This window comes from Prionailurus viverrinus, chromosome F1 (assembly GCF_022837055.1).
Source record: "Prionailurus viverrinus isolate Anna chromosome F1, UM_Priviv_1.0, whole genome shotgun sequence".
NCBI classification, from domain to species: Eukaryota; Metazoa; Chordata; class Mammalia; order Carnivora; family Felidae; genus Prionailurus; species Prionailurus viverrinus.
The window spans coordinates 60,325,992-60,348,560 of NC_062577.1; the positions used below are offsets into that span (position 1 = coordinate 60,325,992).

Below are 22,569 nucleotides of genomic sequence, written 5' to 3' on the forward strand. Positions count from 1 at the left end.
GTGTCCTTCCAGGGACTTCCACAGCGGCTCAGGCTTCTCCTGGCTCACTTCACCACTTTGGCCCAAACCCAACCACATCTGGAACACCGACCACAGCCTTCTAATAAGTCTCCTGGCCCAACCCCCTCTCCCCTGCCATTTACCTTCCCCCCTACAGGGACACTCATTTTCTTAAAACAATCCTTCACCTGCTTCAAGACACAAAAGAACATTCTGAACTCCACAGCCTCCAAAGCTCCCCGTAACGTAAGAAAGCACAGCTATGCAACGTCCTTTCTCGGTGCTTCCCCGTGCAACTTCCACCACGCTGGGCTCACATCCTCTGTGTCAACTGAGCCGGCCGGCCATAAGCAGTCTGACTGCCAAGTCTCCACCTTTGCTGCTCTTTGCCTCTTGCCCATCCAATCCTATCCGGGCTCATGCAGCTCCCAGCTCCAGACCCTGGCTGTACAAACCCTCCCGCGACTTCTCGCGCTTGTAGACACTGGCCACCTAGCCCCACGTGCATTTGCACAGCTTTACTGTTTCCTGAATTTTCTGCTGGGTAATAAACTCAGGAAGAAAAAAAAAAAAAGACTATGCCTTACGACATTCAAGGCACTTAGGAAGCATTTAAAAAAAACCCTCTTGCTGAATAAAGGAATTAATCCACATTTGACCTCAGAACTGTAAGTTAAGCAGAAAACTTCACGCCTATAACACGCTAGGGAAACTGACCTTATTCTGGCCCTCAAAGGCATTTAAGCTTTTCTAATTCGACTGATCTTTGTTTTCTTCAACCGGAAGAAGACGGATTGTGTCCCATCCCAGAGGACCCGGCGGGTTTTTGTTCTTTTTCTTCAAGACTTAGTTGTGCTTTCTGCTACCTTCTCGCAGGCTTCTTGCCACGGGCAGCCCCCAGAGGAGAGTCTAGACTGAGTATATTACATGATATTTAAGCACGTATCTCTAAATTTTCCAAAGGTCTGGCCAAAAGAGTGTTCTTCTCAAGAACGTATTTTCTGTCGACAATTGTTTCTTCATTCATTCTTTGAATTATTCAACACACGTTTAGCAAGCAAGTCCTTGAGATGCAGAGGTGGTTAGAAGCCATGAGGCACCCACAGTCGAACACACTTTTGCTCAAAATGCATCAAAGGTATACACCTGCAACAAAATCACCTGAGGGAAGTGATTTAAAAAAAAAAAATACAGGTTTCCCTGGACACTACAGAAAATTTCTTTAAAAAAAATTTTTTTTTTAATTTTTTTTAACGTTTTATTTATTTTTGAGACAGAGAGAGACAGAGCATGAACAGGGGAGGGTCAGCAAGAGGGAGACACAGAATCGGAAACAGGCTCCAGGCTCTGAGCTGTCAGCACAGAGCCCGACGCGGGGCTCGAACTCACGGACCGCGAGATCATGACCTGAGCCGAAGTTGGCCGCCCAACCGACTGAGCCACCCAGGCACCCCTAAAAAAAATTTTTTTTTAAGTTTATTTATTTTTGAGAGACAGAGAGAGAGCATGAGTGGGGGAGGGGCAGAGGGATAGGGAGACATAGAATCCGAAGCAGGCTCCAGGCTCCGAGCTGTCGGCACAGAGCCTGACGCGGGGCTCGAACTCACGGACCGCGAGATCGTGACCTGAGCCGAAGTCGGACGCTTAACCGACTGAGCTACCCAGGCGCCCCAAAAATGTCTTATTCACTAAGTCTGTGGTGGAGCCTGGAATCTGCATTTTTAAAAAATCTCTCCAGGTGATTCTGACAGATACTCAAGTTTGAGACCCACTGGCCAGTGGAAAAGACAGGCTTAGAAGGAGCTCATTATAAACAGTGGTGCCTGCTTATGATACGAGGGGAGTTCATGGCATGTAACTGAGGCGCACAGAGAGGAACAGAGTAGTGGTACAAAGTTAGGTGTGCTGATGAGAAAGACCTACACGCAAATTCTGACTCTGCCACCGACCTGCTGTGTGATTCACGCCGTGTGCCCTTCTATATAAAATAGGAAAAATACCCACCTCACACAGCTATCATTAGGTTTCAGTGAGATCATATTTATAAAAAGGGCTTCACATAAATCTTAGGACACAATAAACATCACTGAATTCATCACGACCGTTTAATTATATTTTCTCTATTTTTCTCTAAAGTTTATTTATTTAATTTGAGGAAGAGGGAGAAAAAGCAGGGGAGGGGAGGAGAGAGAGAGAGAGAGAGAGAGAGAGAGAGAGATTGAGAATCCCAAGCAGGCCCCGTGCTGTCAGCGCAGAGCCCAATGTGGGGCTCAAACTCACCAACTGTGAGATCATGACCTGAGCTGAAGTCAAGAGTCAGAGGAGCTCAACCGACTGAGCTACCCAGGTGCCCCCTGGTCATTTAATTATTAAAATATTTAAAAGAGAGCACTCTCCCTCTCTCTTCCTCCCAAAAATAAATAAATAAAAATAAATAAACATTTAAAAGAGAGAGGGCGGATGAGAAAGTCTTTCCTGAGAAAACTGGAGTCTGAACTTAGTTTTAAAGCAGTGTCTCCCAAGTGTAAGTGTTTTCTTGCAGCCCACAAGATTTGGAGAATTTTTAAAATTTTGTATCTACAATTCTATCATTTGAAACTCTTCATACAATACTCATGGGGACCCGATACTGCCATGCACTTTCAGTGGCTGCCTTTTGTGTCCCTGACTGCACGGATGCCAGATGGGAGCCAGATCAAGTCAAGAACCAATCACAAATGGGACACGGTGGGAGAGCCGAGTCACGGAATGGCTTGGCCTGTTCAGTCCGCTCACCACAGATGTCAGTGCCACGTTCGTGCTGCGAGCAGATGTGTGGAGCGGACTCTGACTCCCCACATCCCGACACCTACCGGTTCCTAAGCAGAAACCTGAGGCAGGAATACACAAAGCGGGATGGTTCTGTCTCTAACTCTGGTAGTAACTGCACGACATACTCATCTGGAGCTATTTCAATGCTGCCGCAACGCTAAACTTGATCTTCAAGTGAATAGACAAGTTAGCAAATTATCAAATGATACCTCATTAAAACTGACATTTGACCATTTCCTACTCGCCAAGTTTGGTGAAGTATGAGATTCGATTTTCCTGGACTTATAAACCTTTGAGGCTATTATTAACACTGTGTTTAACATACTTAAACCAACGGGCATTTTCTGCGTGCATATTAATTACATTTAAATAACAGACCCAGATTAGGGGCGCCTGGGTGGCTCAGTTGGTGACTTTTGGTTTTGGCTCAGGTCATGATCTCACAGTTTTGTGACTTCGAGCCTCCGATCGGGGGGCTCTGTCCTGACAGTGTGGGGCCTGCTTGGGATTCTCTCTTTCCCTCTTTCTCTGCCCCTCCCCAACTCGTGGGGTCTCTGTCTCTCTCAAAAATAAATAAACTTTAAAAAGTTAAATTAGGAGTGCCTGGGTGGCTCAGTCAGTTAAGCGTCCACCTTCGGCTCAGGTCATGATCTCATGGTTTGTGAGTTGGAGCCCCACGTTGAGCTCCACGCTGACAGCTCAGAGCCTAGGACCTGCTTCGGATTCTGTGCCTCCCTCTCTCTCTCTGCCCCTCCCCTGCTCACACTATGCTTCTCTCTCTCTCTCTCAAAAATATATAAACATTTAAAAAAATTTTTTTTATCAAATAAATAAATAACCCAGATTAAACATAGAGCAGGCCCTGAGGCCACCTGGTTCCACTCTATCTTTACCCCCCCCCCCACTAGTGGTTAGTTTCAACCAACCACATCATTTGACACAGTAAAATAATGTTTTTAATTTATTTTGTTGAGTTTATAGTTATGTGTGATTTCATTTCTTTTTTTTTTTTAATTTTTTTTTTCAACGTTTATTTATTTTTGGGACAGAGAGAGACAGAGCATGAACGGGGGAGGGGCAGAGAGAGAGGGAGACACAGAATCGGAAACAGGCTCCAGGCTCTGAGCCATCAGCCCAGAGACTGACGCGGGGCTCGAACTCACGGACCGCGAGATCGTGACCTGGCTGAAGTCGGACGCCTAACCGACTGCACCACCCAGGCGCCCCGTGTGATTTCATTTCTAAATCTGGTTCGGCTTTATGGTTGCAAAAGAACTATAAGCGTAAGAAGCATAAACCTAGTTTTACGTTTGTACATATTTTAATGATGTCCATATAATCAATTACCCTGAGAGGCTGCAAAAAAATTTTTTCCTATAAACTATGTCTATACACTGTTCAGGTTTGAGGAACATTGAATTGGATAATCCCAAGGGAAGACGTTTAGCGAGCTGAGTCTATCCATCGGCACCTGTCTCCCATGAAAAGCTTTTCCACTCCCCCTTTTTCACCAAGGGTAAGCCGCGGAGAATCCGTTCCTTCCGATCCATGACCAAAGCCACCCCCCGCAGCATGTCTGTTCCGCACAGTCTCCTGTGCCATTTCGTTAACTTTCCAAAGCGCCCTACATCAGCATCAGCAAAAGTAGTATTCTGGGGGGGTGGCAGGAGCAGCCGAGGTGGGGGGCGCTAGAGAATATCTTCTTTGAACGTGGAACACCATTTACCTTATACTTGAAGCCATATCGCTGGCCCTAAGAACTGTGGCTAGTGGTGTGGCCGGGAATTGCTGAGATGTGATCAGAAGAAATGACGTGGGTCTAGACGGCACTGTGCCTTGTCACCACGCTCACCTAACCCCTCATTTAATAAGGAGAATGTGTTTTAACACCTCGTGACCCGTGGGGTGGATGCGTACCACTTCCCTAATGCGTATCACTGGATCACACAGTAGAAACTATAATAACCTCATCATAGGGATGGATTTGAATGTATTTCTTCTCAACGTTTTTTAAATTTATTTTTGGGACAGAGAGAGACAGAGCATGAACGGGGGAGGGGCAGAGAGAGAGGGAGACACAGAATCGGAAACAGGCTCCAGGCTCTGAGCCATCAGCCCAGAGCCCGACGCGGGGCTCGAACTCACGGACCCCGAGATCGTGACCTGGCTGAAGTCGGACGCTTAACCGACTGCGCCACCCAGGCGCCCCTGAATGTATTTCTGAATAGCATCACAGTACTTCTCCAACAGCCCCGAGGAACTGTGGCTCAATAAATTTGGGAACGAGTCGGCAACGACAATTATGATTTATGCTCCTACCAAGCACTGGAGCGAGACCTTTAGAGGCTCTGAGCACTGGAAGTATTGTGGCACCCTCCCCCTCTCACCCCACCAAGTACTTAGTTATAAGAAAGAAAAACACCACTATAATATAGCAGTAAGTATAAGAACATTCAGTAAAGTTTCTTTTTTTTTTTCACTTGTGATTTTTTTCAGTACTTCCTTGGAAAACCAAGTATCAGCCTATTTCCAAAAGAAACTGGAAATGCCCCTGCTCGTGCCTTAATCACCTTTGTGCAAAGCAACATCGTAAGTGTATCTAGACTTTTCACAGGCACCATCTCACTTGAGACCAGGACTCGTGTGTTCCATACAGTCTGCAGATAACAAATATGGGGCCATTTGTAATGTGTCGAACTCTTTTTTTTTTTTTCTATTTACCTGCCCAAGAACTTCACCAGACTTTTCCTTGCCCTGCCCAACTCAAATGAGGATTTATATCTTAAACACTGAAATCCCTTTCAGGATTCGTACTCCTTGGGAGGTTAGGCCTGGAAATGAGACCTTCGGCCTGTTTCAGCGTGCCTTCTGTCTCCCAGACTATTCTGCCCAAGGCCTGAAGCTCCGGGTGATAGGATCACCAGCGAGTGCAAAGTCTTTGCATCTCATTCATAGGATAACATTAGACTTTTGGGGTGTCTTTGATTGAATATGTTTCATAAATGCTGGCAACTATGTGATCAATTAGAAAATTAAAGTAGGGAGACCCGGGATCCTAGAACTGGAATTTCCTCCAACTAAGCATACAGCACAGCAGAGCGCCCCCCACCTTTTTCTGGACGATGTGGGGTACCTGTGGAACCAGGAGAGGGGCCAAAGTTAGCACCATTGCTCATAAAAATGAGGAAGGCAAGTAAATATTGCAAAGTCATGAAGAGATAATAGTAAGACCATCAGTCACCTCCTATCCTGCAAAAACAAAGTTTGCCATCAAAAACACAGCAAAAGGATTAGAAAGTCACTTTTCGCAGTCCTTTGGGGGATCCACGTAAGTCTAGAATTTACATCCTAACTTGACAGCCCTTTGGCAAGGAATGACTGAACAAAAGGTTTAAAAGTTTTTTCACCTCCAAACATGATATTAAACAACAGTTAATTCGCTTTTTACATGACACTTAATGTTCAAATGAGAGGGTTTTTTTTTTTTTTATGATTCTTCTTACATGAGAGGGGTCTCAGAGAAGAGTGAACACTCAGTGTTGGAGAGGAGGGTGAAAGGTAAGGACTTCTTGTCTCAGAGGTTTGAGCAAAGCCATGAGAGAAGAATCGTGATCAGGAGAAAGACACCAGCTCTGCCCATCGTCAAACCAAGTTTGGGGTTATATCCTGATATCCAGATTGACTAGTCATCGGTCTCTGGGAATAACTATTCTCTACTTTCTGCTTTTTAAAAATTAGCCCTGCGTGTGTTTACATACCCAAAGTCCACCAAGTGTTCACGTGTGAGTTTACTCCTCTTCATTTGTATTCATGAAGACATTAGTTCCTTTCTTCAATGCTCACAGCTCATGAGAAGCAGGAACTGAGGCCAGTACTCCTCAGAGCAAGCCCAGTGCTTATACCATTTCTCAGTCACCTGCCTCTCTGGACATCCTGATCTCACAGAATAACCAAGCAAGAGAAATTTATTGAACTCCCTTACGTCCTCAAAGACGATAGTATATGAGGCTTCAATGACAGCCCTCTGAGAATGTTCTCAGCACCAGACAACACTGTGCTAGGCATATAATAAGACCTTAATAGAATATATATTGACAGGTCAGCAAACACTAATGGGTTAGGCTACACAGTGAGTTATAGAGATCACCTAAGATATGTTCCTTGCTAGACGAGGTGATTATGACCCAAAACACCAGGGATTCCAAGAAGTAAGATCTGAGGTGGCCAGAGGATCTGAAACTCAGGCTGGCCTTTAGAGACGGTGGCATTTAGCTAACATAAGAGGACAGACGAAGATATTCAGAGTACATGGGATGGGGTGAAAACTTCAGTGGACACTGTAGCGATTGAAAACTTAGCCATAAAAGTGAAAATGGTGTGAGTGCTGACATGGACCGTGACTAACATTAATTGGACTAGAAGATATAGAAAATTTATATTGCCCTGTATAGATGAGAAAACTGAAATGCGGACAGGTTTAAAAAAGACTTGCACAAAATTGAGCCGCTAACAGGTGGTAAAATTAAAATTAAAAACTCAACATCCCCCAAAATGAATAATCCAATTAAAAAATGGACAGAAGACATAAATAGACATTTCTCCAAAGAAGACATCCAGATGGCCAACAGACACATGAAAAGATGCTCCACATCACTCATCATCAGGAAAATACAAATCAAAACCACAGTGAGATACCAGCTCACACCTGTCAGAATAGCTAAAGTCACCAATACAAGACACAACAGGTTTTGACAAGGATGTGGAGAAAGGGGAGCCCTCTGGCACTATTGGTGGGAGTGCAATCTGGTACAGCCGCTTTGAAGAACAATATGGAGGTTGCTCAAAAAGTTGAAAAGGGGTGCCTGGGTGGCTCAGTCAGTTAAGCATCTGACTTCAGCTCAGGCCATGATTTCATGGTTCATGAGTTCGAGCCCCGCATCAGGCTCCGTACTGACAGTGTAGAGCCTGGAGCCTGCTTCGGATTCTGCGTCTCCCTCTCTCTCTGCCCCTCCCCTGCTCACACTCTGTCTCTCTCTCTCTCTCTCTCTGTGTCAAAAATAAACATTTTTTTAAAGTTAAAAAATAGAACTGCCCTATGATCCAGCAATTGCACTTCTAAGTATTTACCCAAAGAATACAAAAATGCTGATTCAAAGGGATACATGCACCCCAATGTTGATAGCAGCAATAGCCAGACTATGGAAACAGCCCAAGTCTCCATCAATTGATTAATGGATAAAGAAGATGTGGTATATATATTCAGTGGAATATTACTCAGCTATAAAAAAGAATGAAATCTTGCCCTTTGCAACAACATGGATGGAACTAGAACGTATTATGCTAAGTGAAATAAGCCAGTCAGAGAAAGACAAATACCACATGATTTCACTCCTATGTAGAATTTGAGAAACAACACAAATGAGCCAAGGGAAAAGATAGAGAAAGAGAGAGAGAAACCCAGAAACAGACTCAACTATCGAAAACAAACTGATGGTTACCAGAAGGGAGGTAGGTGGGGGGTAGGTGAAATAGGTAACGGGGATGAAGGAGGGCACTTGTCATGATGAGCACTGGGTGATGTATAGAAGTGTTCAGTCACTATACTGCCACCCGAACAGGTATTACACTGTATGTTAACTAACTGGACTTTAAATAAAAACGTAAAAATAAGAAGCTTACTCTTTTAACCTGGCCTATTCCACCCTTTCTACCATACTATGATTTTAAGTGAGAATATTTATATGTTGCGTTAATTAAAACAAATGACCGGGCGCCTAGGTGGCTCAGTCGGTTGAGCCTCCGACTTCAGCTCAGGTCATGATCTCACAGTCCATGAGTTCGAGCCCCGCGTGGGACTCTGTGCTGACAGCTCGGAGCCTGGAGCCTGCTTCAGATTCTGTGTCTCCCTCTCTCTGACCTCACTCCCCCGTTCATGCTATGTTTCTCTCTGTCTCAAAAATAAATAAACATTAAAAAAAAATTTTTAAACAAATGACCAGAAAAACAAACAAAAGCCATATGACTGTTATTTAAGGTGATAGCTATTACAATTTGCATGATGTGGCAAACAGATTTCCCAAATACCTGATATTAACCCATTAGTCTTTATCAATAGTTTCAACCATTGATAGCAAGGGTTTTGCCTCCATTATCTTTATTAAATAAGATATTATTGAAGTTATGATGCAATAGCAATAGTTATCTGAAAAATACAATTAATAGCTTTTAAATAGAAATGTTCATCATTATAACTATAAAAAAAGGTCTGTCTTCAAATAAGAAAGTAGCCAGGAGGAAATCAGAGTTCTGGGAATTTGGGATTTGGGACTTTAGAACAGTTTTCAGTTCACGGAAAAACTGAGCAGAAGAAATAGAGTGTTCTCCTGTATCAACCACCCTGGGCCCCCAACACACACCAAACCTCCGCCGCGTCAACATCCTACAGCACAGTGGTACATCTCTTACAATCAGCGTGCTTACACTGATGTCTCACTCTCACCCAAAGTCCAGCGTTCACATTAGGGTTCGCTCTTGGGGTGGTACATTCGGATGAAGTTATAATGACACGTGTTTACCATTTGGTATCGTGCAGAATAGTTTCAGTGCCTTAAAAATCCTGTGCTCGGTGTATTCATCTCTCCCTTCCCACTAACGTCCAGCAAACACCAATCTTGCTGCTGTCTCCAGACTTCTGCTCCTTTCCAGAATGTCAGAGTTGTAGACTGCAACCTTTTCAGATCAGCCGTCTTTCACTTAGTAATAGGCATTCAGTCTTCTCAGGGCCTGATAGCTAACGTCTTTTTACCGCAGCATAATATTCCATTGGGTGTGCCACAGTTTATCTGTTCAGGTTATGCATTTGGCAATTACAAACAAAGCTGCTATAAACATCGCCAATACCTGAGGCAAGCTTCTGGATGAACATATGTTTTCAATTCATTTGGGCATTAAGGAGCATGAGTTTTTAATCATAGGGTAAGTGCATGTTTAGTTTTATTAAAAAACAAAAAAACATAAAACAAAAAAACACCTACCAAACTATCTTCCAAACTGGCGGCACCATTTTGCATTCCCACCAGCAGCGAGTGAGAGTTCTTGTGGCTCCACACCAGCATTTGGTGATGTAGGTGTTCTGGATTCTGGCCATTCTAACCGGTATGCAGTGGTAAAGCACTGCGATTTTCATGTGAGGTCTTCTAATGACGTATCATGTTGAACATCTTTTCATCTGCTTACTTGCTATGTGTGTTCTTCCTTGGGGGGAAGTCTGTTCAGGTCTTTGGCCCACTTTTTAATCAGACTGTTCCTTTTCTTATCATTGAATTTTAAGAGGTCTTGGCACATTTTGGATAACCATCCTCTATCAACTGAGTTTTTGCCCATAGTTTCTGCCTGTCTGTGGCTTGTATCCTCATTGTCTTGACATTGCCTTTCAAAGAGCAGGGGGTTCTCATTTTGATGAAGCCTAGCTTATCGATTCTTTCAAGAATTAGGTCTTTAACAGGTGATGGGGATTAAGGAGTGAATTTGTTGCGAGGAGCACCAGGTGACGTATACAATTGTTGAATCACTATATGGCACACCTGAAACTAATATAACACTGCATGTTAACTACCTTGAATTAAATTAAAAAATTAAATTAAAAAAAAAAAAGAAAGTATCATATCCCTAGTGTTGTGTCTAACAAGTCATTGCTATACCTGAGGTCACCTGAGGACACCTAGACTTTCTTCTAGGTTATTGTTCTGAAGGCTCTGTGTCTTGATTTATTTGTTTTCTTGTTGCACAAGGATGTCCAGTTGTCCCAGCACCATTTATTGAAAAGACTGTCTTTTCTCCATCGTATCACCTTTGCTGCTTTGTCAAAGATCTGTTGACTGTATTAGTCTGGGCTCTCTATCCGGTCCCATTGGCCTATTTGTCTACACCTGCACCAACACCACACTGTCTGTGACTTTGGAGTAAGCCTTTGTCCTTCTTCTTCAATATTGGATGGGCTGTTCAGTGTCTCCCGCCTCTCCATATAAACTTTGGAATCATTTTGTCAGTATCTGAAAAATAACTTACTGGGATTTTTATTAGGATTAGGATTTCGTTTTTGATTTCCTGTGATATCATCTTATCATTATTATCTCCATTTTAAAACTCTACATAATGTAACCATTCTAAAAATTAGAACTACCTCTGTCCCAGGAACAATTAACGACTCTTGAGTGAATTTGTCCCTCGCTGCTCTCTTCTTCGGATCAGCTTGTTCCCCGGGTCTCAAGAGGCCACGTCCTCAAGGCCAAGTGCCAGCAGCCTGGGACCCTTCACCACTCCTCTTAAGCTTTGTGTGCCCCTGGGAAGTTACAGTCCTGCGAGATGCCCTGGCTGCACAGCCCCCGTGAGGGTTAAGGTGGTGCCCTTTTACCCGGCCTAAGTCCTTTTGCTCCTGGTGAGCAAAGGAATGGGCATGTATTGGGGTAGGGGCACTTTAAACCTACTACAATCACACACATACACACACTTCTCTGGCCTTACTGTGGGGATGTGGAAGTTTGCTTTTTAGTGTTTGGTATTCAGACACATAATGGTGGCCAGAATTATGACAATAATGTGAAGACCATGGCACCAAAGACAATGGTGACCAGAAGGTGAGGAATACAATCCCAGTAAAGAAGCTGGGATGGTCACTGATTGCTTTATGCCTTATTTGCCTATACCAATGTGTCCTTTACTGAGATCCAATACTATTTTCTCTACTTTTGAAACGTTATCTAGTCCCTGTCATATGTGTCAGCTGTTTCCCAAGTTCTTAAGGACAGTGATTATGTCTTCTACTTCTGGATCTTTCGTTCTTGTTTTTCATATATTCGACAGCTATTCACTGAATGTCTGCTATGTCCAGGCACTGAACTAAACCTTAACCCTGAATCAGGCAGGCACCAAGTGCACAAGAAAAAAATTTTAATGAACAAGAGCCTCCAAATTGTAGATATGCAACATTATAAACAATTTGAGGGGCGTCAATATGATTTATTCATTTCTACCCCCATAATAACTGGTGTGGAACATACAACGGATGTTTAATAAATACGTAGTGAGTAACTGATTAAAAAAAGAAATGTAGGGGCACGTGCGTGGCTCAGTCAGTTGAGCATCTGACTTCAGCTCAGGTCATGATCTTGCAGTCCATGAGTTCGAGCCTTGCATCGGGCTCTGTGCTGATGGCTCAGAGCCTGGAGCCTGCTTCGGATTCTGTGTCTCCCTCTCTCTCTGCCCCTCCCCCACTTGTGCTCTGTCTCTGTCTCTGTCTCTCTCTCTCTCTCTGTGAAAAATAAATAAACTTAAAAATTTTTTAAAAAGAAAAAGGAAATGTAATAAGGCACCTGGATGACTCAGTCAGTTAAGTATCTGACTTTGGCTCAGGTCATGATCTCACAGTTTGTGAGTTTGAGTCCTGCATCAGGTGTGAGCCCTGCCTCTCTGTCTCTCTCTCCCTCTCTCTCTCTGCCCCTCACTCACTTGAACCCTCTCTCTAAAAAAAAAAAAAAAAGAAACGTAATAATAATACAGGATGTTAATAGGGAAACTGTGTACAAAAGGAAAGCGAGTGTGTGGGAACTCTGGGCTTTCTTCTCAGTTTTCTGTGAAGCTAAAGCTGCTCTAGAACATAAGGTCTATTAATTTTTAAAAAAATAAATTATGAAGAATAAAATATTAAACTTTGGATCTTATTTTTTTGTATAACATCCGGCTCTGCTGACAATCACTGTGCAAGGACACTATTTTTGAATTACGGTTCAAATTTAAAAAGCAAAGTCTGGGGGCACCTGGCTGGCTCAGTCAGCTGAGTGTCCAACTTCAACTCAGATCATGATCTCACGGTTCCTGAGTTCGAGCCCCACATCAGGCTCGCCGCTGTCACACAGAACCTGCTTCACATCCTGTCCCTCCTCCCTCTACCCCTCGCCCACTTATGCGCTCTCTCTCTCTCTCTCTCTCTCCCCCTCTCTCTCAAAAATAAATATACATTAAAAAATTAAAAAGTAAAATCTTGGGGCGCCTGGGTGGCGCAGTCGGTTAAGCGTCCGACTTCAGCCAGGTCACGATCTCGCGGTCCGTGAGTTCGAGCCCCGCGTCGGGCTCTGGGCTGATGGCTCAGAGCCTGGAGCCTGTTTCCGATTCTGTGTCTCCCTCTCTCTCTGCCCCTCCCCCGTTCATGCTCTGTCTCTCTCTGTCCCAAAAATAAATAAACGTTGAAAAAAAAAAAGTAAAATCTTATTAACCCAATCCTGGATACCAATTTTCCAAACTGAACTTTGTCCCCAGAATGTAAAGTAGTGATTATCTAAAGTAATGAATGAATGGTCCAGGCAGTTAAGCGTCCGACGTTGGCTCAGGTCATGATCTTGCAGTTTGTGGGTTCGAGTCCCACGTCGGGCTCTGTGCTGCCAGTTCCGAGCCTGGAGCCTGCTTTGGATTCTGTGTCTCCCTCTCTCTCTGCCCCTCCCCTGCTCACATTCTGTCTCTCTTTCTCTCTCTCTCTCTCTTAAAAATGAATAAACATTAAAAAATAATAAAGTAATGAGTGATCATAAACATCCATCATCTTGTTGGTCTTTTTTTTTTTAATTTTTTTAATGTTTACTTATTTTTGAGAGAGAGAGAGAGAGAGAGCACAAGTTGGGGAGGAGCAGAGAGAGAGGGAGACACAGAATCTGAAGCAGGCTCCAGGCTCCGAACTGTCAGCACAGAGCCTGACCTGGGGCTCAAACCCACGAACCGCGAGATCACACCTGAGCCGAAGCCGGACGCTCAACCGACAGAGCCATCCAGGCGTCCCTAGTCTTCTTGATCACTAACACCTAGAGAAGCACCTGACAGAGAGCAAGCACACGATAATTATTGGCTAAGAAATAAATAAATGAATTCAGAAAAAACAAAGTTATAACAGAGCTTTCCAGAATGCTATAATATTCATAATGGATTAAAAATTTTGATTTTTTTTTTAAACCAGCACTATTGGTGTAAAGACATGAAATCAGGGAGAAACTACTTCTCTTGGACATGAGAGTTAACCAAGCCTTTAATTGTTTGATTTTTCTGAACTCCTACGGCGTTCAAAATTTTAAAAGAAAGAAATGAAAAAAAAAAAAACTAGATTACTCATCCTTCTTTTTAATCCATCTCCCAGCTCAATGCATTTGTGGCTGCCTAAGCCCATAAGACCCTAAAGACAATCTTGTGTATGGTGAATTGTGCTGGATTGGCTCCCTGTGAAACGTGTCCGAAAGGGCACACAACCTACCTACCAACTTCATAGGCACGGCATGAGGACACTGAAGCCCAACGAGGATAAGAGACTTGTCTGAGGTTAAAAATCTTGAAAATGATGCACTGGGACCAACACCTTACCACGCGTTCTTTTCCCTCACTGCCTTTTGCACACGAGGCTCTATGCTTCACACACCCTCCCCTCTGGCCCCCACACCACGGAGCAGGTGGCATTAACCTCTGAGCAGTAGGTCACTTCCTCCAACACTTCTTTGGTATCTCTCTAGGCACAAAACACAATCCCTCCCCCAAGGGAGCCACTGCAGACCATGCCCAGGGTCCCAGAGAATCCCAGCTGAACCCAGGGGCTTCGGATTGAGTCTAAGCCCTTTGCCTTTTCAGCGCATCTCCAGGCCTCAGTGATACTTGCGCTGGGCCAGACCCGACCTTTCTCAGTGCCGGGAGGCCAAGGTGAGATTCCAGCTAAAATGTATATACCCTACCAAATGCTGGGATTCGCCATTGCTTGGAGAATCACAGCAACTTGGAAACATCAAAGAGTTCCACGTTAAACAGAAAGGAAAGCAAAAATGAGAAAGGAAGTCAAAATAAGAAGAGAATTATTTTCAACCAAGTCATGTCTGAATAACACTGGCTCTATCATAACAAATTCAAATGTATGCAAGAGAGATGAAAAGAGACAGAGAAAGTTTAGGGAGACCATCACTTTAGCCATTAGGTGATGGGTGTTCTGGTGAATGTTCCTGGAGAGACGACTGGACATCTTAATTCCTTTATTAAGCTACGGTTACTTAAAAATTTTAAACAGAGTGTCTTACACTAACAGGCAGTGAATAAATGCTTGCTGAATGGGATAAAACCAAATAAAATGGAACCCAGAACAACCAGAGATAAACAGATGGAAACTCCAGAGAAGTGTAGCACGATGGGGAAGGGAGGTAGGGACTTGGGAGTGAGGAGGAGGACAGAAAAACAGGTGAATGCGAACAAGGCAAGTCCAGTTTGCCCCCCATCCTCCAGCTTGGAGGCTTTGGTGGGACCAGTCTGATATTGGAGGACTTATACAAAAGCGCAAAACTTGAATTTCTCTTTTATTAACTCAGGTCTCCCTTTCCTGAATGCATTTTACGTTCAGTTACAACAGCAGTAGTAATTGTCACTCATACTTCTCATCATAATGGGGCTGTCTTTTCGTTGTAATGGACCCTAAGTCTTGCCATTGTGGTGCGATTAGCCTGCCCAAGGTACAACCTCTATGATCCCTTCTTCCCTACCTGCCCCAAATTGCCAATCCTTTTTCTCCTGGTGTTGTGCAGACCCCAAGCCAAGTAATCCACTCTTGTGATCAGTTCCCCATGAAGAGATGGTAGTAGGCACAAGTGTGTCTCAGGTAATAAGGGAAAGGTTGGGTAAAGGTGCATGCGGTGGGGGAAGGAGGGGGTGAGGGGAGGACATGACATGATAACTGTCTTTTCAAATCCCAAAGGGCCGTTTTCCAACAAATCACATCCATGATCTAGTCAAAGCGTCCAAATGAAAGGAATCAACCCAAGATATTAATCCCCAGGGTGCATACGTGGTAGGCTTTTAGACCATAAGGAATCAATGGTTCCCTCAGAAAACTGAGAGGGACACCATTTACTGGGCATTTATTTATTCAAAACATCTGCCATGTGTGAGGGTTTTTGCTGGCCCCCCGGCATATCTAATGGCACCCATTTCTCATAACAAACCTATGAGATGAGAAAAAGGAGATTCGAAGAGGTTAGGTATCTTATCCAAGGTCACATGGTTAATAAGTGGGGGCTGAGCCAGAATTTAAGCCCGTGTCCTTTCCGCTGCGAGAGCACTTTGGGTGGTATTCTCGGCAGAGGTGGCCTTGGGCAGGTGAATGTTGTTGCACTAAGAACCGGGCCGCGGGAAAACAGCTGGGCTGATGTTTTGTGCTTCAACAAGGGGACCAAGCAGCAACGCTGAACTAATAATAAAAATCATCCGCATCGACATCATCTATGAACTACATGAGCAACATCACGCTGAGTGCTCAGGGGTGGCATTTGTGATGCGTGTTAGTTGGGGATTATAGACCTGATTTCGCAGGGTGGGAAACCAGGACTTAGGGGGGTTGAGCAGGTCACCCTGGGTCCCAGAGCAGGTGAGCGCAGGCTGGGATTAGAACCCATGTCTGGCCGACTTCACACTGGAAGAGTCTGCGGCCTGCACAAGCTCCCACTTAAGGGGAAAAGGGAGGTCGTGCCCATCACGAGGAGGTCTGCACAAAGCTCAGAGAAGCCAACTAGAGGAGGGAGGTATGCCAACCAGAGAAGAGAGGCACTAAGAGTGAAATTCTTTACAGGACAACAGGAGAGGGGTAGGTAGCCTGGGCTGGTTTCTCTCCCCTGCCCGCCCTTCATCCATGCTAAGGAGAGGCTGAGGCAACAGACATGGACATTTAGCGGCAAAGGTTCACAATAAAATCACTTGGGGAACACTCCAAAGTACTGGTTCCCAACCCCCACTGCAGATACTGTGATGTAATTGGTCTGGAGGTCCTTAAGTTCCACCGAGGTTTCTAATTTACTGGGGAACAGCCCTCACGGTGGATGGTTGCTGAATTCAGAGACGCTCGGATGCCTGGGGATGTTGGGCACATTTCTGGACTGAGTCGTCATTGCTGGGAGAGAGTCGATTCATATGGTGCACGGCTTCCAACAGGGGAAGGGGCATAAAGAACCCAGTGTGTCTGCACTGCAGATGGTCACCATTTATGTGAGGTGGCACAGGACTTCAGCATGTCTGTGGAGGTCCGTCTTTAGATGGAGGTGAGCTATCTGGATGCCAGTGAGACGTGTGTTTGGGTTGCATGTTTGAGACGTGGGCAATGTAAAGTGCCTGAAGGTGGATCATATAAAGGGGACATTGGGAAGCATGTCTGAGAGTTATTAACACTAATTTAGAGTGACGTGATATTAACAAAAGGGGGTGGTCACTCTAATTTTTTAGCATGTCTATTAAAAATGCAATCAGAGGGAAAAGTCTGAACTACATCCCTTATGTGTGATAGGTCATTCATCCGACTTAAAGTCTGGGGAGTGACTCGATCAGAAGAGTAGAAGACAGGGGTGCCTGGGTGGCTCAATGACGGTTAAGCCTCTGACTTTGGCTCAGGTTATGATCTCATGGTTTAGGAGTTCGAGCCCCACATCGGGCTCTGTGCTGACAGCTCAGAGCCTGGAGCCTGCTTCAGGTTCGGTGTCTCCCTGCCTCTCCCCCACTCACACTCTCTCTGTCTCTCAAAAAATAAATAAATGTTAAAAAAATTTTTAAAAAAAGAAGAGAAGAAGACAGTGACTTAACAAGCTAGAAGAGAGTGGCGGGTGATGAGGCTCCTTTGGGTGATGCTTCCACTCTGTGCTCAGACAGTGTCTAGGAAAAACATTGTTTCCTCTCCTCACGCACTCCCAATATCTCTGACACCAGCTCTGTGGATTTTCCACAACCAGAAATTCTGACACTAAGTGCCTGAAGTTGGAGCAGACCCGACAGGTTGAGGGCTCAGTCCCACAAGACTATCCTCCTCCAGTGCAGACATCAATTGCAAATAGTAGGTCTGCAACTTCCAGCTGATGTGGCTACAAATCGGAGGTCCCCACAACCCCCTCCTCAGATTTGAGCTGCTCATCGAACAGCTCACAGGACTCAGGGAGACACATTCACCAGTTTATTACATAAAGAAGGATATGTCAAAAGATACAGAAGAACAGCCAGAAGGAGAGATACATAGGGGTGGTCTGGGAGGGTCCCGAGGACAGGAGCCTCTGTCCCTGTGGGATTGGGGTGTGCCTCCCTCCCGGTTCATGGCAGTGTTCACCCTCCTGGAAGCTCCCCAAACCACATACTTTGGGGGTTCTCATGGAAGCTTCATCAGATAGGCATGATGGATCACCAAGTCACTCTCCAGCTTCTCTCCCCTTCCTGGAGGAGAGCAGGTGGGGCTGAAAATTCCAGGCTTCTAATCATGGCTCAGTCTTTCTGGTGACCAGTCCCCATCCAGGAGCCCACCAAGAGGCACCTCATTAGAACAAAAGGACATTCCCATCACCCAAGAAATTCTAAGGATTTTAGGAGCTCTGCATCAGGAAACAGAGTCAGAGACCAAGGACTAGAACAAAAATGCCCCAGTGCTCTTATCACTTAGGAAACTATGAGGATTCAGGGGCTCTGTGCCAAGAACCAGGGGCAGAGACCAATACATATATTTTCTGTTATGCCACAGACACAGATACCGTTGGAAGTTTCAATCTGAGGATTCTTGGTAAAAGATTCTGAAAATGCCTTCCCCACTTCCTTTACCTTTGGTGTTTATAAAGCAAACAGACCTTAACCAGAAGCAGAGGCAGGGGCCTCCCCACGGCCCCGCTGGCCCTCCAGCCCCACCCCCGGGAGCAGCTGTAGTCCTGCTGACTCCAGGCACAGAAGGGGGAACATGAGGTAAGAGACAGGGTGAGATGCGCCTGTGCCAATGACAAAAAAATCTTGGGCCAAGGATCTATCCTCAGCTAGATACGAAATTCCTCCAAAGCTGATCTCCTCTGAGGAGAAACCAATGAACTGATCCTGACTACACCCCTCGTGTTCAGAGGCAGTGCAGACAGAAGCAGGGGATGCTTGAACAACATGGTGTCCTTCCGCCCCCACTGCCTTCTTTGGGTGAGGAGTCATGGCCAGGCCGGGCCGCCAGAGGGGAGTTCCAGCTAGAAAACCTGGAGGGATTGCTTCCACCCAGAAGAGATGGACGCTAAGGACTGAGGCCTTCCTTGCAGAGTTACACGGCCACATACAGCCACCCTCCTGCTGGCCCCAGCACTGGCTGCCACAACGGCACAGGGACTGCCTCACACTGGGTTCCAGTGTTGATAACGATTATCATTAGAAGAACGGGTATGGTCAAGCCCTTCATAGCCTTCCGAACACACGCGTGTCCAATAGCTCTGCAAACAACGGTGCCAAAAAGTATGGCTGTTATTCCCATGGAGTAAGTACAGACGCCAAGGAAAAAGGAGAGCCAGAACCTGAACTTGGTTCTTCTGACTCTAAATCCCAGGCTCCTTGCATAACAAGGGTAAGTATTTACCAAGCGCACAGAAATTAGCCCATCAAAGATGCCCACTTGCAGCCCCCTTCCCGTGTCCAGATAAATACTCATCCACGTGCACAGAAATGGCCTCAGGAGAGGATCCGTACTGTCCCCACAGCCCGGCACTTTCACTCTCAGTCACAGAAGGAAATGGAGACTTCACCTCCAAAAGTAACTAACTCTATGTGTGGAGGGGTAAGGGGTGCACTACAGCCTAGGGACTTGGATTTTAGTTCCTATCCCAAGAAAACAGTTTGGGGTCACCCAGTGAGGAGACAGATGGCAGCTGGACTGACTGTGGTTCACTTCCTAATGCATACAAACATCCAGCCATTACAACCTCAATTAAAAGAAAAGAAAATGTTGGGGCACCTGAGTGGCTCAGTCGGTTAAGCCTCCGACTCTTGATTTCAGGCTCAGGTCATGATCTTGCAGTTCGTGGGCTCGAGCCCCGTGTCGGGCTCTATCCTGGTGGTGCGGAACCTGCTTGGGATTCTCTCTCTCTTTCTCTCTCTCTCTCTCTCTCTCTCTCTCTCTCTCTCTCTCTCTCTCTGCCCCGCCCTTCCTTGTGCGCTCTTTTTCATAAAATGAACTTAAAAACATAAAAAAACAAAATGCAAGTGATGTTTTTAAAAAAGCACAGGTTTTAGAGTCAGACCTACATGACTTTCAAACTCATTTGCTGCATTTCTTTGAGCAACTCCCTCCACTTTGCTAAGCCCTCATAGCCTTACCTATAAAATAGGAACCATGTCGTACAGAACTCTGAAAATCCATCAAATATTGCATAGAAAGCTCTGAACATGGAGTGTGGTGCACAGTCAACCCTCAGCGTTAGCGTCTTTATTTTCCACGCACACACACACCAAATAGAGTTGACCCTCGAAAAACACGGATTCGAGCCGCACAGATCTGCTTACGCAGACTTTTTTCAATAAATACAGTACAGTACTGCTCATGTATTTTCTCTTCCTTATGGTTTTCTCAATAAGAGTTTCTTTCCTCTCGCTTGCTTTATTGCATGAAGACAGTACATAATATATACACATATACGTACGTATAACATACACAGTATGTGCTGATCGACTGTTACGGGTAAGGCTTCTGGCCAACAGTAGGCTATTCGTAGTTAAGTTTTGGGGGGAGCCCAAAGTTATACGTGAGTTTTCAATGCGCGGGGGGGGGGGGGGGGGGGCGGTCAATGCCCCGACCCTTGTTGTTCAAGGGGCAACCGTACAAGCACAGACACCACGAGCGGATGAACCACCGTTAGCATCCTCCCATCTGGTAACTAGGGTCCTTGTGGGGACTTGTTCATTAAAGTGCCTCCATCATCTCAGCCATGAAATGAAGAAGAAAGCAGAGGTAGGTGGCGGAAGGAGCCAGAGATCGGCAGCAAAGAAAGCCCCGACTTAATTTTCAGCCCCACCGTTGGAGCCCCACCACCACAAGCCCTACGTCCCTGAACATGTCAGTTCCTTGCTACCATTTCCGACATCTGTGAGATGAGGGGCCGGGTGGATCTCCAAGGCTCTTTCCAGAGCTCCGACTCCGTGCTCCTCAAGGGAAAGGGTGCAGAAAACGGTAGGCAAGATGGTGCTGCCCCCCGCCCCCCCCCCACTGGCTTGAACGGTGAGAGCTCCCGCCTCAAACTGCTGGCAGGAGAGTTTCAGCCACTTGGAAAAATTCTCTTTCTCCCCGGATGGGACTCTGGAACCTCGGCCAGGACACAGAGGTCCCAGCTGCAAACAGTCCCAAGTCATTTGATAACAAAGGGAAAGGCACCCCAGGCCAGCCAGGTGGGGTGAAAAGTGTCTTCTGCGTGCAGGCCCCCCTCCCGGCCACCCCAAACTTCGCCCTGAAGACGCCCCTCTGCCCAAGTGGCCCTTCTCACGATGAAGTCAACAGTGCTGCTGAGAAAACGAAAGTACAAAAAGCTGCCCTCTCCAAGGCTCGGGACTCTCAAGTCCACCACGAAATGCCTAAAACCTGGCTCCCCTGCTCCGCTTTCTCCCTGCCCGAACCAGCTCTGCGATCGGCCTGTCTTGCCTGCCAACAATTTCAACTCTGCTAATGCTGTTTATTGTACCCTGCAGCTCTATGGATTCCTTCCTTTTGCTCCTGTCGTCTTTGGTTTAGTGTTCCTTATTCTTCCCTCCGTAAATATAAATCCAGGAACCCCACCACCACCAAAATGCGAGATCGTGGATTTCTCCAGTCTACGGTGCTCTATTCCTCTCCCTTCCCCGCCTGGCTTGAAACCCCCTCCTGCCTCCTTTTTACAACTTTTCCTGAGACATCAGAAGTACACTCTGAGCTTTCGTTTTTAGAAAAGGGAAAAAAGGAAAGAAAAACAAAAAGACATAACTTACGTTCGTCCAGGAGGAGCACACAGATTTGGAAAGAAGAAAACAGAGTTATAATCCACCACGTTCCCCCAGCCCCCCCCAAAAACGAATCTGTTGTGAAACTCTTCTTTTTCCACTTTGCCGGCGAAGGAGCCCGGTGGCAGGCATACGTCCACAGGCTGATGCAAGATGCTTTGAGAGAAACCTCACATTCTGAGGATTCCTGGGAGAGCGCCAGGGATCCCAGCATCCAATATATTGCACATTTGGTTTCAATTAGGAAGGGGGTTGGGGAGGGAAAAAGGAAAGTCACCAATCAGAGCTGTTTTCTGTTTAGAGACTATGTCTTTTGACCCAAGGGACTGCGGGCAAAGCTATAATTTACAGCAAAACCCATTCATAGAAGAAAAAATATGTATAACCATAGGACAGAATTAAAGACACAGCTCCCTTCCGCCATGTCCCCACCGCATGCGTCCCCAAGCCCTCCCCCACCACCTAAGACTTGGTCCCCACCCTGTGTCCCCCCCCCACCCCACCTCATTTTTCTTACTTGGGCTGAAGTTATAAGCACAACTTAAGTTTTGGATTCTCTTCCAGTTGAAGTTTCCAGGACAGTTGGGTCACACACATGGAGTTGATCTTTGGTGTTTTATCCATGAAAGCCCAGAGCTGAGCCCTCCCCCAAAAATATTTTATTTAAGCCCTCCCCCGATTCCCTCTCCCACCAAAAAAACTGGACAGTTCATAGTTCTAGGATTCCTATTTTTTTCCACTCAATTCCCAGTTGGTTGTTGCTTCTGTGGGTCTATTGCTGACCTGGATTCATGCTGCTAAATGAAAACACAAGCGTTTGTTGTTTTTTTTTTTTTTCCTTTTTCCTCTTTTCTTTCCCTCCTATCCATGGCTGTGGCCAGAGACCATGTGAAAGGGGAGTGTAGGGGACACGGAAAAAGACCTTCCTCATTTCCCTGATACTTTTCTCCCATCCAT

At 45.6% G+C, this 22,569-nt stretch overlaps 1 protein-coding gene across 5 annotated transcripts in view; it reads right to left on the reverse strand.

The window, feature by feature from the left end:
• Nucleotides 1-21,818, reverse strand: part of DDR2 (discoidin domain receptor tyrosine kinase 2) — a 156,353-nt gene extending 134,535 nt beyond the window's left edge. For 2 of the 5 annotated variants that reach the window (XM_047840558.1, XM_047840556.1), the window contains exon 1: nt 21,601-21,817. The gene's annotated coding sequence lies outside the window, so the exon portion shown is untranslated. Of the gene's footprint in view, nt 1-21,600 lie in introns of all 5 variants that reach the window. The other 3 variants (XM_047840560.1, XM_047840557.1, XM_047840559.1) reach the window with 2 other exon arrangements.
• Nucleotides 21,819-22,569: the final 751 nt, after the last annotated feature.